This window comes from Oncorhynchus keta, chromosome 8 (genome assembly GCF_023373465.1).
Source record: "Oncorhynchus keta strain PuntledgeMale-10-30-2019 chromosome 8, Oket_V2, whole genome shotgun sequence".
NCBI lineage: Eukaryota > Metazoa > Chordata > Actinopteri > Salmoniformes > Salmonidae > Oncorhynchus > Oncorhynchus keta.
Genome location: NC_068428.1, coordinates 18,983,576 through 19,000,801, shown reverse-complemented (window position 1 = coordinate 19,000,801; position 17,226 = coordinate 18,983,576). Strand labels below are relative to the sequence as shown.

Below are 17,226 nucleotides of genomic sequence, written 5' to 3'. Positions count from 1 at the left end.
ATAATTTCTAAAATGGCTGGTATTTCACCAGTTCTTTTGTAATGTCTTCACTGCTAGCAAGTCAGGTGATTTGTCTAAGAGGAAGCTCTCTTTGCTTGTGCCCAAGGAATATGTGGTTGACTGCCTTCCAAGCACCAACACACACTAGCTTTACCCTTCACTATTAGAAAAAAAGGTGCTATCTAGAACCTAAAAGGATTCTTCGGCTATTCCATAGGAGAACCATTTGAAGAACCCTTTTTGGTTCAAGAGGGAACCCTTCTGGGTTCCATGAAAGACCCTTTCCACAGAGGGTTCTAGATGGAACCCAAAATGTTCCCATGTGGAACCAAAAACGATACTCCTACCCTTTTGGAACCCATTTTTTGACAAATGTATCAACCCCTACAAAAATGTCTATAAATTATAATCCACATAATAATTCACATTTCCTGTCTTAAATGTAAATGTAAATGTAAATTAAGAGCCGACATCTTTAAAATGAAGTTTTGCTTCCCCCAGAGGTAGAAACACTGGAAAGAAAAACAGTTCAGGACTCAGGACACAAGCTATCTTTAATTCTGTCAGTTCTTTGTTCAGATGTGGTGTATTTCTTCAAAAGGATGGTGAGAGGAGAGGAGACTAACATTCTATTTGTACTGTCTGTGAAGGCCAAATCCAATACTTTACTTTGTGTTATTCTAAACCCGGTGAACCTCCTCCTCAGGGGTGTAAATCCAAATCCAATACTTTACTTTGTGTTATTCTAAACCCGGTGAACCTCCTCCTCAGGGGTGTAAATCCAAATCCAATACTTTACTTTGTGTTATTCTAAACCCGGTGAACCTCCTCCTCAGGGGTGTAAATCCAAATCCAATACTTTACTTTGTGTTATTCTAAACCCGGTGAACCTCCTCCTCAGGGGTGTAAATCCAAATCCAATACTTTACTTTGTGTTATTCTAAACCCGGTGAACCTCCTCCTCAGGGGTGTAAATCCAAATCAATACAATACTTTACTTTGTGTTATTCTAAACCCGGTAAACCTCCTCCTCAGGGGTGTAAATCCAAATCCAATACTTTACTTTGTGTTATTCTAAACCCTTTGGTAAAAACCTCCTCCTCAGGGGTGTAAATCCAAATCCAATACTTTACTTTGTGTTATTCTAAACCCGGTGAACCTCCTCCTCAGGGGTGTAAATCCAAATCCAATACTTTACTTTGTGTTATTCTAAACCCGGTGAACCTCCTCCTCAGGGGTGTAAATCCAAATCCAATACTTTACTTTGTGTTATTCTAAACCCGGTAAACCTCCTCCTCAGGGGTGTAAATCCAAATCCAATACTTTACTTTGTGTTATTCTAAACCCGGTGAACCTCCTCCTCAGGGGTGTAAATCCAAATCCAATACTTTACTTTGTGTTATTCTAAACCCGGTGAACCTCCTCCTCAGGGGTGTAAATCCAAATCCAATACTTTACTTTGTGTTATTCTAAACCCGGTAAACCTCTTTGTGTTATTCTAAACCCGGTCCTCAGGGGTGTAAATCCAAATCCAATACTTTACTTTGTGTTATTCTAAACCCGGTAAACCTCCTCCTCAGGGGTGTAAATCCAAATCCAATACTTTACTTTGTGTTATTCTAAACCCGGTGAACCTCCTCCTCAGGGGTGTAAATCCAAATCCAATACTTTACTTTGTGTTATTCTAAACCCGGTAAACCTCCTCCTCAGGGGTGTAAATCCAAATCCAATACTTTACTTTGTGTTATTCTAAACCCGGTAAACCTCCTCCTCAGGGGTGTAAATCCAAATAAACCCGGTGAACCTCCTCCCAATAAATCCAAACTTTACTTTGTGTTATTCTAAACCCGGTGAACCTCCTCCTCAGGGGTGTAAATCCAAATCCAATACTTTACTTTGTGTTATTCTAAACCCGGTAAACCTCCTCCTCAGGGGTGTAAATCCAAATCCAATACTTTACTTTGTGTTATTCTAAACCCGGTGAACCTCCTCCTCAGGGGTGTAAATCCAAATCCAATACTTTACTTTGTGTTATTCTAAACCCGGTGAACCTCCTCCTCAGGGGTGTAAATCCAAATCCAATACTTTACTTTGTGTTATTCTAAACCCGGTAAACCTCCTCCTCAGGGGTGTAAATCCAAATCCAATACTTTACTTTGTGTTATTCTAAACCCGGTGAACCTCCTCCTCAGGGGTGTAAATCCAAATCCAATACTTTACTTTGTGTTATTCTAAACCCGGTGAACCTCCTCCTCAGGGGTGTAAATCCAAATCCAATACTTTACTTTGTGTTATTCTAAACCCGGTAAACCTCCTCCTCAGGGGTGTAAATCCAAATCCAATACTTTACTTTGTGTTATTCTAAACCCGGTGAACCTCCTCCTCAGGGGTTTAAATCCAAATCCAATACTTTACTTTGTGTTATTCTAAACCCGGTAAACCTCCTCCTCAGGGGTGTAAATCCAAATCCAATACTTTACTTTGTGTTATTCTAAACCCGGTGAACCTCCTCCTCAGGGGTGTAAATCCAAATTCAATCAAGGGCAGTGCACCATTATGCTAGATTATCCACACCAGAGAACATGTTGATAATGCTAAAGAGATACGTGTGCTTTCCGAGATGTGCCAACACACAAAGAAAGTGTATATAACCTGTTAAGCATGAACAAATATGCATATTTTGTGACAAAGAACACAACGTTTTTACCAACAGCAACTCTACCCCCCCGTGTAACGCAATAATGCAGTTAAGAGTAATCAAGATATCGTTTCAATGGGGACATTTAGTTTACAGTATATACCATCAAATAATATACCCAGAAAACTGTAGAAAACACTTAATCTGACCCCATAGCTCTGGATACTGCACAACACAACAATATACGCCAGAACATGTGATTTAAGAGCCTGGCTTCCAGCAGCACACCACAGAGCAGCAATAATCCAACCCTTCACAGTCAGCAGCAGCAGAACTAACTACTGCAGTAGCGGGAGGAGGTCTGGGTCACAAGCCAACAGCCAAACATTCAACCAACGCTTCGTGTCGATGCATCAAAGCATCGCTCTGTTCTAAGAGGACACAAAACAGAGTAGCGAGGATACACAGGTAGCCATCAACCTTATGTGTAATGGCAATCCATTATGCGATCAAGAGAGGTTACGCAACGAGGGTTACGAAGGGTTAATCAGCCATCATGCCACTCCACCAAGCAACACCATAGCAATACCTCTACACATGGCAACAGCACAGCATCAGTTGCTATTGGAGCTCTGGAATGAGTGCATGGGCTGAGAAGGGGAGAAAGGTGTGTGTGTGTGTGTGTGTGTGTGTGTGTGTGTGTGTGTGTGTGTGTGTGTGTGTGTGTGTGTGTGTGTGTGTGTGTGTGTGTGTGTGTGTGTGTGTGTGTGTGTGTGTGTGTGTGTGTGTGTGTGTGTGTGTGTGTGTGTGTGTGTGTGTGTGTGTGAGGATGAGGATGAGGAAGGCTTTTCACACAGGCCTGCCTAATGGCATCTCGGGAACAGTGTGCTAAGCTCACACTGAAACCTCCAGCACTCCCGCCCACTGACAACTAGAGTAGAGTTCAAGTAAGTTATGCAACAGACAGCCCTGCTCAGAACCATCATGAGAGACGAGAGATGATAAAGAGAGAGATAGAGAGAGAGAATGAGAGAGAAAGAAAGAGTGAGAGAGAGAGAGAGAGAGAAACATCACAGCACAGTTGAAAAATACATGGCAAATAGAAATCCACAAATCGAAGAGAGAAAAAGAGAGAGAGATAATGAGAGAGAGAGAGAATGAGAGAGAGAGAGAGAGAGAGAGAGAGAGAGAGAGAGAGAGAGAGAGAGAGAGAGAGAGAGAGAGAGAGAGAGAGAGGGGGAGAGGGAGAAACAGAGAGAGGGAGTCCACTGAGCTATAATGAGAGAGCTAAACAATGTCACAATGTGTTGAGGTGAGAGCCCAGTTCTTTGACAAATGAACCAAGATCATTAGGCAGATGATCCTCTTAATGATAATCATTAAACACATTATAAGAACCAGGAAATGGTGCTGATTTGCTTCATATGTTCTTTATCCAACCAGATGGTCTCTTGAGAAAATATGCTGCGACAAAAACAATGGAGACCTCCAGCTTTACACTGTACAATGTACTTCCAGATCGGTTTCCTTAGCTGGAACCGTGGTGTAATAGCAGAGGGCCGTGGTGTAATGGCAGAGGGCCGTGGTGTAATGGCAGAGGGCCGTGGTGCAATGGCAGAGGGCCGTGGTGTAATGGCAGAGGGCCGTGGTGTAATGGCAGAGGGTCGTGGTGTAATGGCAGAGGGCCGTGGTGTAATGGCAGAGGGCCGTGGTGTAATGGCAGAGGGCCGGTGTGTAATGGCAGAGGGCCGTGGTGCAATGGCAGAGGGCCGTGGTGCAATGGCAGAGGGCCGTGGTGTAATGGCAGAGGGCCGTGGTGTAATGGCAGAGGGCCGTGGTGTAATGGCAGAGGGCCGTGGTGCAATGGCAGAGGGCCGTGGTGTAATGGCAGAGGGCCGTGGTGTAATGGCAGAGGGCCGTGGTGTAACGGCAGAGGGCCGTGGTGTAACGGCAGAGTGGCCGTGGTGTGATGGCAGAGGGCCGTGGTGTAATGGCAGAGGGCCGTGGTGTAATGGCAGAGGGCCGTGGTGTCATGGAAGAGGGCCGTGGTGTAATGGCAGAGGGCCGTGGTGTAATGGCAGAGGGCCGTGGTGTAATGGCAGAGGGCCGAGGTGTAATGGCAGAGGGTCAGCTAGTTAATATAGGGCTAATATGAGCAGTGATATCCCCGTCTGTGTAATCCCTCTCAGTAATGAGATGAGCCAGGTCACATAAATATCTCTCACGACCACCGCACGCTAATGAATACAGAGCTGTGGCTTTCTGAATATCTTTCCTCCAATTTGTTTTTAAGAGACTTTTTAAAGACTTTGTAGAATACCATTAGCATTATCATAACATAATGAATCTTATTAATAACCCCCACCTGGTGGGTTTGAGGTTAATGAATGAATCTATAATTTGTTACATATAATCTTTTCATTTAATTAAAGTTGTGTGCCCAGGGCTAACATAATGAATCTTGATTACACTCAACTGTTTTCAAAGCGGGGGAGTCGTCGTTAATGCATTGCCCTCCTACAGCACTTCCACCTCGGTTTCAGAGACATGGACTAGGGCAACCAGGCTCACGAAATGATTAATAGATACACCTTTTTTGCTTGGTGTTTGTATGAGTAGACACCGAAAGTCCCTTCTTCCAATCCAGTCAGACACAAAATGTAAAGAAACTGGTCCGCGTTGGGTTAGATTCTGCATGGGACCATTCTGTCCGTAATTGTTTCCTGTAAGCTGGATCGTATTGTTTTGATGATTGCGTTGTACTCTTCAAATGTTGTAATGCTGTATCGATTGCAGCTGCCTGCTTCGCCAGGTTTCCCAGGTTTCCCTTGCCAAACAGACCGTGGCTCAATATGCTTTTCATTGGATAAATAAAGGTTCAACTGAATGAAGCAATTCCTGGTTCCTGAGCATCTAAACAACTGGATCTAGCCTGAAAGACAAGACAACCATGACTAACAGACATCTTAAACTGAGTTTATACTCAGTAGATGGCCAACTGTGGTGGAGAGGGATGAACCTCAGGTGAATGACAGGTAATCTACATTCTCTGAGGCGTGAGCGGCAACTATTTTGTCTCCCGAGGTCATCCGTGTCAGTGTAAACAAGGGACATTTGTGGCAAAATCCCCTGCATGTCACCAGAGTCTACGCCAGCATTAGCCAGGATCATTACTCAGCCTGTGACAAATTAAGACAGCTCTCGGTACAACAGAGGCCGATAAGCCTTTAAATTCACTTAACATGCATGCTCAAACATGATAAACTCTGTAATATTGCTCACGGGCAACTCAAGTACTCCTTCTCTGTCACTGGAGGCCCTGGATTGGAGATTTGCGCTGTGTTTGCCGGGAAAGTTAAAATCAAAAGGCAGAGAGAGAGAGAGAGAGAGAGAGAGAGAGAGAGAGAGAGAGAGAGAGAGAGAGAGAGAGAGAGAGAGAGAGGCTCACAGAGACTGCTGGAGTACAGTGACCGGTGGAGATGAGAGCTTTGTGAATAATTCATAGGCAGGCAGAGGTAGCCATGCATGCATGGGTGGAGCTGAGTGAAGCCAACCTTGGAGAAAGCTGCGTTTCCTCCTCCACTGCGTCATCTCCCTCCACATCAGTGAACACTGGAGGCTAGAACAGAGCTAAAGTCCAACCATGACCATCAGACACAGTCACTCACAAACCCAGCAACCAGCCCTGCTATCTGGAGACTTCAGATTCTTTGAAAAAGTCAACCATTCTCAAGTTCACTTGACTTCTTAGGTTACTTGTGGCAACACTTTCATAGCAGTCAAGACTTTCGATAGGGCCAGAATCATGTAGCTATTTGTTTAGCGTTAAATAACAAAGTAGTCATAAGTCTGCTAAGGAGGGGGAGTAGCAACTAGCTGGATAGCTAGCCAAGCTAAAAGACAAGGCCCAGTATGTGCTAGTAGTGCTCGTAGTCAAGGCCTAACTTCCTGCCCTGAACGTACTTTAAAAGGCTGACCTCGTGTGTCAGGTTACTTGGGTCCATTAGTAAGCCCACCGGGAGCAGAGAGCTTGTGTGTTAATGCATCAGCACTAGGCCTGTGTCTCCCCTCATCTCCCTCCCCATCCTGTCAGAGCTGGAGACTGAGGCCCTCAGCCCTACATGAACCTGCACTTCTGATCAGGAGGACAGAACAGCAGCACTCCAACTCTAAACGGCATCTCCTCCAACCTTTATGTACATGTACGGAACCTAAATCTAAAGGACAATGAGGAACTTCTTAATCACCATTGTCTTGATTCTGTGATTCGAGAATTTGGAGAATTGTGATGTATTACTGCTTCATCAGTACAGTTATAGCCTAACCACAGCCTAATCACAGTCTAACCACAGCCTAACCACAGCAGTGAGTTGGGCATTACTTTTCATATCACTGCTGCCTGCTTTCTATTGTCCATAATTTGAATATAAGCTAAATATAAGGACAAGTAATGATTAAATCACTGGAAATATTCCAACACGACAGAGACAAGCAAAATATGATGTTCCCACAACAAACTTTCATAATTATGAGAGCCAGCACAGTACACCTGCTAACTCCACCTGCTATCTGCCGAAACACATCTGGCAGATTCTAATTTGACTTGGCAGCGGTTCAATATAAACCTCGAGGCGAAAATTTCTTACTTTTCTATTAGCGTTTCCCTACGGTTATTAATCAAGCGCCAGACACGAATCAGAAACCATCATGCACAGCGCTTACCAAGGACGACAGGGGGGACAGGGCACTGCTGTGCCCATGACAGATAACAGGAAGGGAATATCAGCCACACGGTGGAGATGAGAAAAGCCGCAGGTCTGGGGGGATTCGGAGACAGGGAGACCACTCTCTCTGAAGGGGCTGTAGTCAGTGTGAAATTCAGTGGCGAGGACATTGATCGTGGGAAAGCGGTAGAATGGTAGACACACCGGGTCCTCTGGGGAGAGATGGACGATCCTTAAGGAAACGTTTTAAATCGTCCCTGACAATCCCCAGCCTCTGTACGTTAAGTGCCTTCCTTTTTCATATAGCAGGGAAACACTGCTAGACTCACTTGTGAAGTGCCCCGGGGACAACAACACAGCTGGCAACGAATAACTTACCACAGTGGGAACACCTATGGTTTATTTCTGGTCTAATGGGAGTTTAAGTAGAAATCTATCTGTAGAAAACAGATATAACATATAACTTACCTTACACAGTACCACACTCCCAATGGGAAGCTGAGAATTCATTATTTTGAAAAAAAACATTATCTAGTAGCAAAACAACACTCAGGCCTGCATAACTCCAGCCACTTTCAACTGAGAGTAGGCAGCTTGAGGCAACTGCACTAGTTCAGTGCCACCCTCACATAAACTACTATAGATCCATTGGCCTCAGATCTCAAATCCAAACGCTGGAAAATCTCAGTCCTTTGAAGGCGAGATATCTTCACATTTTCTTCAGATAGTCCAACTGTGAGACACGATGGAAAACTAAAGCTTGGTCAATGAGCACTTGGCCTGAGTAACCAGTCGCTGTTGCGTTGCTGTAAAGCCCTCTCACAAAGAGGTCGACTTAGTGACAACAGAGGCAGTTAAGTTGATGTCATCAAACTTCGGACACTGGCGGCGTATTGCGGTCAGGACATTTTTACAATCACAAAACTTTTGAAGGCGAAATCTACTCCGGGTGATGTACTGATGGAGACTTCAAGTTCGATCAATGAAAAGGCAAAAAACTTTTTGGGCCACAACAGTTCTGGCAGTCCTTGATGGAGAAAATCCAGGTCCACTTTTGAGATTCCTTTTGTGTTCAAAAACATAGACCGAAAAGAAACGCGACAGCTTTGTTCAACTTGAAATTACAAAGAAAGATTGAGTTCAAATGATCATGGTCATCTCTTGGCTCAAGTAACTTGCTCCAGTCACGAAAAGAAGCATTGTGAAGTGTTGCTGGATGTTGAAAATCGCTTTTTGGTGACTATGCTTGCGCCCCATTCGCCCTCGGCGTCCTCTAATTTTTCTAAGTAGTTTTCTCGCCTTGTTTTCTTGTTTGGTTTGGGGGGGGGGGTTTGCGTTGAAGCAGAGCTCCTACACCCTGGGTATTTTGGATTTCCTTAACGCAAAGCTGAGCAAACAGACAAAGGGAGCTGCGATAGAACCCTGCCAAGTCTCGTCTGGCTTTTTCTCTTCCTCTCTTCTCCCTCTCTGCTCTCTCTCTCTCTCTCTCTCTCTCTCTCTCTCTCTCTCTCTCTCTCTCTCTCTCTCTCTCTCTCTCGGCATGGCAACCTTCCCGAGAAGCCTTGGCAGAGCTCCAGCCTGTCTGCCTGTCTTCCCCCCAAACACCCACACACCCCCTCCGAAATAAAACTGTCGATTTGGGCAAATATGATCAAAACGAATCTTAGATTAATTTTTCAGCCACGCCACTCCCTGGCACTAGACCATTTCCTGCATCCCCCCCTTCCAGATGCACACAATCACACAGTGTGGTACTTGGTATCCTTGCCAACCAATACTTCCCAATGCCTACCCACACACTCCCTTAACCTCCCCACACCCACACAACAGCCCATCCTCCTCTCCTCTCTCCATCCCACCCTCACCCAAGCAAGGCACCCAGGGAGTTCCTCCATGTCTCTCTCGAAGACACTTCCCGAAAAAGTCTCTGGGACGTCTTTACAAGTCCTGAAGCCGCTTCGCTTTTTCAATGCAGGGGTAGTCTATTCATTGTGTGCCAAGGCACAGCACCTCATGTCATTCTGAGGGGGGCACCTCGGTGCCCACATCGCTGGTGCCAACTCACTACTGTCTGTCTCCATGTTCCCACCATCCAGTACCACATACCCACACCCCCTCACCATCCCGCACCACAGCCTAGCCTGCTGGAAGTAGGGCTGGCAGATGCAGGAGCGGTCCTATAGGGAATACATAGGACAGAGCAGAACAGAGGCTGTTGATTGGCTGTCAATTTCTCTTAAAGGCATTTTGCTACTTTATTCATTCGTGGATTTCCCCGAATGTTTGGGACATTAGATTCAAATGGATTTTAAGCTGTGTAGCTACTAGACTACAAAACATGCAAATGTTTACAAAAGGTAAAATCCTTTGTAAGATCTCCTTATGTCCATTCAGTGACTAGAGGTGATGCAGAATGTTTTTTTGTGAGGTGGAAGGAAAATATGTATTGCCTTGCAATTTGCAACTATGCAGCTCATTATTCCTGATGATGAAAGAAAACTGACAACACACTATACAACAGGCAGACTCCATCAGTATCCCTGACTATTCCAGAAGAGGACTGTGGATGGTATGGTGCAGTATACACCTTACACAATCACACTATTTCAAATGACCACATACATCAGGATTTACCACTATTCTCGTTCAGTGGAAGCTACACTACACAGAATTAGAGTCATCTGGGATCGGCACAATACCAAACAGCCAGTCATATGCCTCTCAGCAACCACTGGGATTTGGATGAATTTCACCATGTCCATAAAATGCCTAACAGATAACATGACTACTCTGTTATCCAGGACATCATAAGCCACTTAGTTCTGACCCTTCATGTGTGACCTTCAGCAGGCTAACAGCAACATCAGGATGTCTTGACAGAGAGAGCAGAGCCACGTGCGTTGGTGTGGTGCCTGTCTGTGTTGCAGTGCGTACGTCTCCTGGCAACCTGCCAGCTCTATAGTGCAGTGCTGTTGCCATAGGGAAAGCCTGGGACTGGGGAAGGAGACCAGATCTGTATGGGGCTGGGGCTGGGGCTGGGGCTGGTAATCAGACCACTGCAGTCCTGCGGGGTGGATCCCTTCGTGCCATTGCACACAGTGCCCATGTGAGCCGCATCTCAAGCAGCCTGCAGCTGCTCCCGCCAGCCAGGCCTTTCACCCTCTCTCTCTTTCTCTCTGCACACACACACAGACACACAAACGTTTTACAAGGGCTCTCTGCTGGATAGCCCGGACAGCCATGTGACTGAGATATGTCTAATTTGGGGCAATTCTGAAGAAAGGTGAAATGCTGTTTACAATATGACGGGTTAACTAGGTATTGTGTTAGACATCCACTCAGGTGGGGCCCGTTTCTAAGAAATCTGCAGGACTCGAGACAAATTACAGTTATCATTTTCCCTTCCTATGTTGACAGGAACCAAGCAACACAAGGCACTGCCATCTTTTTTCTCTCTCCTGCTTTTTTCTTGCGATCAATGTTTGATGTCGTCTGGATGAAGCTCATGCGTCGAGCTCCTAGTTCTCTCTCTCTCTCCTCTCTCTGCCTGCAGTGCATCAGCTACAGTGGCCTAGGCTATATATGTTCTCATTCTCAACACTGCAGATAGCACCCCGCTACCCTGCCTGGTACATTTCCATTTTTATGGAACTCAACTTGTGTCAGCCGTTAACCATCAAACTGGAAGTTTTTCCTTTTTTCCATCTTCTGAGAGTCAGACAGGAAACACAATTAATCTTTAATCCAAATGAAGTGTTGGAGATAGCATTTTTCTTTATAAATACCTGAAAACAAGTTCTTGTCATTGGGATTCAGTAAATATTCAGTCACTTTGAGGGCAGTGATATGCAATGAAAATCTCCTAGGTATAAGGCCTACATATTTGCAAGATTAATAGTGATATACTGGGGGAAAAGGGGGGTGATTCAAGGTACAAACAATTTTGTTGCGCAAACTCACCAGCCTATTGCATCTGGCTGCCTTACAATTGCACGTTAAATCAACTTCTTATTTTTTTGTTACAGTGTATGCATTATCATTTCCCACAATGGTTTCACCTCTTTTAACAAGCTTGTGAACAGGTTGCCTCAGTCAGGTGTGTGTGTGTGTGTGTGTGTGTGTGTGTGTGTGTGTGTGTGTGTGTGTGTGTGTGTGTGTGTGTGTGTGTGTGTGTGTGTGTGTGTGTGTGTGTGCGTGCGCGTGCGTGCGTGCGTGCGTGCAGGGAGGAAGAGACACCCACTCTACTATTTCACTTGTTTTCCATGCCAATAAAACTCTTAAATTGTATTGAGAGAGAGACATGACTACATAGTGATACAGTTGATGATAATTGCAGGAAATAGTCCAACTGGAAACTTTGTGATGGACAATGTCTGTGGTTAAATCTGCTCTTCTTGCATTCCTTCGTTGTGGCAAAGAGTTATCAGACTATAGCAATATGTTGATTATCTACCCTGATTGTCTAGACACTTTTACACAACATTTAAGACATTTAACAGAAGCTCTTATCCAGAGCGACTCACAATAGTGGGTACTAACACTTCCATACTGGTCCCCCATGGGAATAGCACCCACAACCATACCGTTACAAGCGCCATGCATTACCATCGGAGCTACACGCATTTCAATGGAAAGTATACACCTGGCGCATGTGAAAATATTCAAGTCAAATGAAATGAAATTGTATTTTTCACATGCGCCGAATACAACAGGTGTAGCTCCTGTTGCTCTTTACAGTCATAGCGCCGCATAAGTGTTGTCGAACTCGCGCAACACATAAGTGCAGTCTTACAACAAAGGGAATAGGGCTTCTTTGTTGACAGAAATAGAAGCTATTCGCGCTTTGTGTTTTCGTCTTCTTTATGCATTATATAGGCCTACGTTTTGGGAAGCTACTATGTAGCCTAGCTGCTAAAGGCTATAGTTATGTTATATAGCTACCGAGGAAACCATGCCACACAGACACGGGGGAAGTCGCCCTACCTGATACTTTTAAACTCTCACTTCTCCCGGGGAGAGCGGTCTCTGGAGTCGGCATCTGTGTTTTGGAAGACATATCTCTCGTTCTACTGTGGGTAAAATGACGCCAAATCAAACGGAGTCTAGTCGTTGCGACCATTGAGCTCAGGGTTAGCAGTCCAACACTTCCTGGTGCAGATTCAAAGTAGCCCATATAGCTACATAACAACTTGTGTAATGGGACAGTTTTATAAACGTGTTATACAACTGGCAGAGCGTTTCCGATTACCAAACCCGTACATCATTATTTATTTTATTTAGCTATAGGCCGATGTAGGCCTGTCCAACTCGTTTCAGCAAGTGTAATAATTGACCAATTGAGTTTACACAAATACTTTATTTTATGAATAGGCTATTATTATAAGGCCTACAAATGGCCCACAAAAAATACCTAATGAAATGTAGACCTAAATTATGTCATCAGAATAGAACGTAACCACTTGGTCAAGAGCAGCCTTAAAATGTGTCTCTGCTCATCTGTGGCTCAGCATCTTGTGTAGCAATCATATTTCAGTCTAGAGCCTCCTGAGCCACTGAATTCTTCATGATCATTAGGCTACGTTGTAGCAATTACGATAGCCTTACATGTTAACATTACTAACACAACACATTGTAACCATCTGTTCAGACACAAATCAGGTTCTGGTCGTTTCAGTAAGCTACTTATATATTTTTTAGATGGCTATATTTTTTGTTAGGTCATGGATTTCGCTATTTTCAAATCAAATCAAATCAAATTGTATTTGTCACATACACATAACCATGTGTATGTGACGAATAAATGTTGATTTGATTTTATTTGAAAATAGCGAAATCCATGACCTGACAAAAAATGTAGCCATCTAAAAAATATTGCTAGTCCTTTTATTTGAAACGTTCTATGTTCTGAATTAGGCTATGAGTAAATTGTCCATGTGACATTATTATGAAATAGTTGAACCACTGCAGTTCACAATAGTGTGTTCTATCAGGCATTGGTGAAATTGCCATGCGGGATGCGGGGGACATGTCCCCCCAAATATTCAGAACAGTTCGATTCTTCCCCCACAATAATTTCTTTCAAATAAAATTACAAAAATTTGGTTGGGGGCCCGATAGCATATGAACACATCATAAGCAATGATAACATGTGTATAATTGCAGGAAATTTGCTTTAACGGTGGACAAAAAATGGTCAACTCCTTTTTTCCCCCATTTTTTCAACAGAAATGGGTGTGCCTTTGGTGTGTCTATGTGTCATTCTGGCCATGTGCGCTGCGACCAACATAGCTAGTTTGTTAGCTAAGCTAGCCACGTGTAGCTAGCCAGTAACTCCTCCAGTATGTGTTGACATCGTTTCACAGGATTTGTTTTCGGACGGAAGCGGTAGAGATCGGTAAGAAATGGAATTTCTGTAGCCAAATATCTTATTCATAAAAAAGCATTAATAAATGACCTGGTATGATGGTTCATTGATCAGTTATACAGTTTAAAGGCATTATTTGTTTTGCGTTTTTGCACCAAGTACATCTTTAAAGTAACGGTCCAGTGTTTCCAGATTTCTATGAAATACGATCTATATTTAATTACAATAGGAGTGAAATATTTTTCCTTATCCAAATGTTTCATTAAGTATGTTTTTCTGTGTTGGAATAGCTTTTCTGTGTTGGAATAGCTTTTCTATGTTGAAATATTGTGGGCGTACTCCAACAACAGAACGGTGTGGCCATATAGCAGTCAGTAAAAATATTAATGCGAGTAGACCGCTGATTGGCCAGCTCACATCATCCTCTATGAGGAAATAGCAAGCACTTTGGCCACAAATACGAGTAGAGGATAAGCCAACAACATTATTTGGGTATGAGTTAACATTCACTTTTTAAAGTGAGATTTTCACTCATCCTCATGGCAAAATGTGAAGAATAGCATGAGATGAGCTATAAAACACGTTTTTTCTCTCTCTACGACATGGCAAAATGTGTAGAATTGCAGGAAATTACCTTTAAAACTGCAGTTTTCTCTCAGACTCATGACTAAATGTATAGTATAGAATAGTATTATAAAACTGCTCATTTTTCTCTCTGCCCCATGGCAAAATGGGTTAAAATGCAGGAGGTTAGCTGTATTTTTTTTCTCCCCTCAAAAATATGTTTTATTTTGGGGGTGGGGTGGTTGGTGGGCCATCCACTTATCCTTCCACTTATACTGTGTTCTCAAAATTCCCCACACATAACACTCAAAATACCCCTCTGGAGAGGCATAATAAGTCACGTCAAACTGTGTCGAATTGCAAGAAAAGCGTTTAAATTTTTTTTTACAAATCCTCCGGGGCCCCACGTTTACTGTTCGTCCACCCCAATATCTACACCACAATTTCGCCCTTGCGATCAGGGGATTTATTATTGCATTTTGCATTAGTAAATCTCTTAGAAGTAGTATGCATTTAATGATGTAAAAACATAAATAAAGAATATAATACGTTGGGAAAGCTTGCCTATCTGTTTATTTATCAGGCTATATTTGCTGATAAAAAATAACCTACTGGGCACAAAAGTCAATCCAACGTCTATTCTACATTGGTTCAATGTAATGTCAACCAGTGTGTGCTCAGTGGGAAGTCTGTCAAAGTTATTAACAAAGTTACTAAAATGAATATGAAAGAGGGTTACAATTGAGCAGGTTTGAATTAAAAAGGATTTGCCTCTTCATGTGTGGAGAAACTCGAATGTAGCTTTCAATTCAAGGCCCTTGAACACAGTGCTGTTCGAGGGGCTTTGGGTACCATGCCTGAGCAGGCAACTAACATTGCCATTTAGAGATTTGTGTAAACTCGTTTTCAGCAGATAAATATGCAATAATCTGGAGTTAAAGTAGACAATTGTGAACGAGTTTAGATCATGTATAAACTTCAATTGCATTTTTACTTTATTGTTGGCCTTTTTCAAAAAATGATATTATTTTGCCTACATTTCTCTGCGTAACACTCACATCTGTATCCATGAAGTGCTTTGAGAGTCTGGTCATGGCTCACATCAACACCATCATCTCAGACACCCTTGACCCACTCCAATGTGCGTACTACCCCAACAGATCCACAGGTGACGCAGTCTTTATTGCACTCCACACTGTCCTTTCCCACTTGGACAAAAGGAGCACCTATGTGAGAGTTGACTACAGCTCAGTGTTCAACACCATAGTGCCCTCGAAGCTTATCAATAAGCTAAGGTCCCTGGGACTGAACACCTCCCTCTGCAACTGGATCCTGGACTTCCTGACGAGCCGCCACCAGGTGGTAAGGGTAAGCAACAACATATCCGCCATGCTGACTCTCAACACTGGCACCCCTCAGGTGTGCGTGCTTAGTCCCCTCTTGTACTCCATGTTCACCCACAACTGTGTGGCCACACATGACTCCCAACACCATCATTAAGTTTGCTGATGACATGACGGTGGTAGGCCTGATCACCGACAATGATGAGACAGCCTATAGGGAGGAGGTCAGAGACTGCCAGGACAACAACCTCTCACTCAGTGTCAGTAAGACAAAGGAGCTGATCGTGGACTACAGGAAACAGAGGGCCGAGCATGCCCCCATTCACATTGACAGGGTTGTAGTGTACCAGGTCGAGAGCTTCAAGTTCCTCGATGTCCACATCACTAAGGATCTATCATGGTCCACACACATCAGCACAGTCGTGAACAGGGCACGACAACGCCTCTTCCCCCTCAGGAGGCTGAAAAGATTTGGCATGGGCCCTCAGATCCTCAGAAAGTTCTACAGCTGCACCATCTTGGCTGACTGCTTCACTGCTTGGTATGGCAACTGCTTGGCATCTGACCGCAAGCCGCTACAGAGGGTAGTGTGTATGGCCCTGTACATCACTAGGACCGAGCTCCCTGAAATCCACGACCTCTATACCAGGCAGCGTCAGAGGAAGGACTCCAGCCAGCCAAGCCACAGACTGTTCTCTCTGCTACCGCACGGCAAGCGGTACCAATGCATCAAGTCTGGAACCAAGTGGACCCTGAACAGCTTCCACGCCCAAGCCACTTCTAAACAAGACTGCTAAATAACTAATAAAATGACATCCGGACTACCTGCATGGATCCTTTTTTGTATTAACTCTCTCGCACACACTCACAGACACACACTTTCACACTCACCACACATGTTGCTGCAACTGTCTATTATCTATCCTGTTGCCTAATCACTTTACCCCCTACTTATATGTACAGTACATAGCTACCTCAATTACCTCGTAACCCTGCACATCGACTTGGTACTGGTACTCCCTATGTATATTGCCATGTTATTTTCTTCTCCCTATATATAGCCTTGTTATATTCTACTCCCTTTATATAGCCATGTTATTTGTATTTGTTATTCACTGTGTATTTATTCCTCATGTCATTATTTATATTTTAATTTAATTTCTTATCTTTAATTCTGCATTGTTGAAAATGGACCCTTAAGTAAGCATTTCACTGTTAGTCTACACCTGTTGTCTACGAATCATCTGGTTGTGCATCAGCAGTTCTTCTCTTGTTATTTCAGTCACTGACAGTCACTTAATTAGCCTGTGTCATCTAAAAATGTTTTAGATTGGTAAGTTAGTCTAGCTAGCTATTTAAACTTGTAGTAATCATATTAAAAACGGCAAACATTTATCTCCACCGCATGGCAAAATGAGTAGAATTGCAGCAAACTTTCTTTAAAACTGCACCATTTTTCTCTACACTAATAGCAAAATGTGTAGAATTGCATGAAATTAACTCTAAAACTTCAAGGTCGGGGAGCCCCCCATCAAAATTGAACTTAGGGCCCCCAAAAGGCTAGGGCCGACTGATCGCATGTGTGGGTATGAT

The 17,226-nt window shown here is 43.7% G+C and overlaps 1 long non-coding RNA gene across 14 annotated transcripts; it reads right to left on the bottom strand.

The window, feature by feature from the left end:
- Window positions 1-464: 464 nt before the first annotated feature.
- LOC127931358 (uncharacterized) lies at window positions 465-2,874 on the bottom strand. 14 transcript variants are annotated; one of them, XR_008140793.1, is made up of 7 exons: window positions 2,442-2,874; window positions 2,312-2,376; window positions 1,922-2,246; window positions 1,570-1,634; window positions 1,290-1,484; window positions 1,095-1,224; window positions 465-955 (listed from the first exon to the last, which is right to left on the bottom strand). It is a non-coding gene; the product is annotated as an uncharacterized LOC127931358 (long non-coding RNA). The 14 variants fall into 14 exon arrangements; XR_008140784.1 differs by having other exon boundaries at window positions 1,570-1,764; window positions 1,987-2,051; window positions 2,117-2,376; window positions 2,442-2,872; XR_008140788.1 differs by having other exon boundaries at window positions 1,922-2,051; window positions 2,117-2,376; window positions 2,442-2,871.
- Between the last annotated feature and the right edge of the window lie 14,352 nt (window positions 2,875-17,226).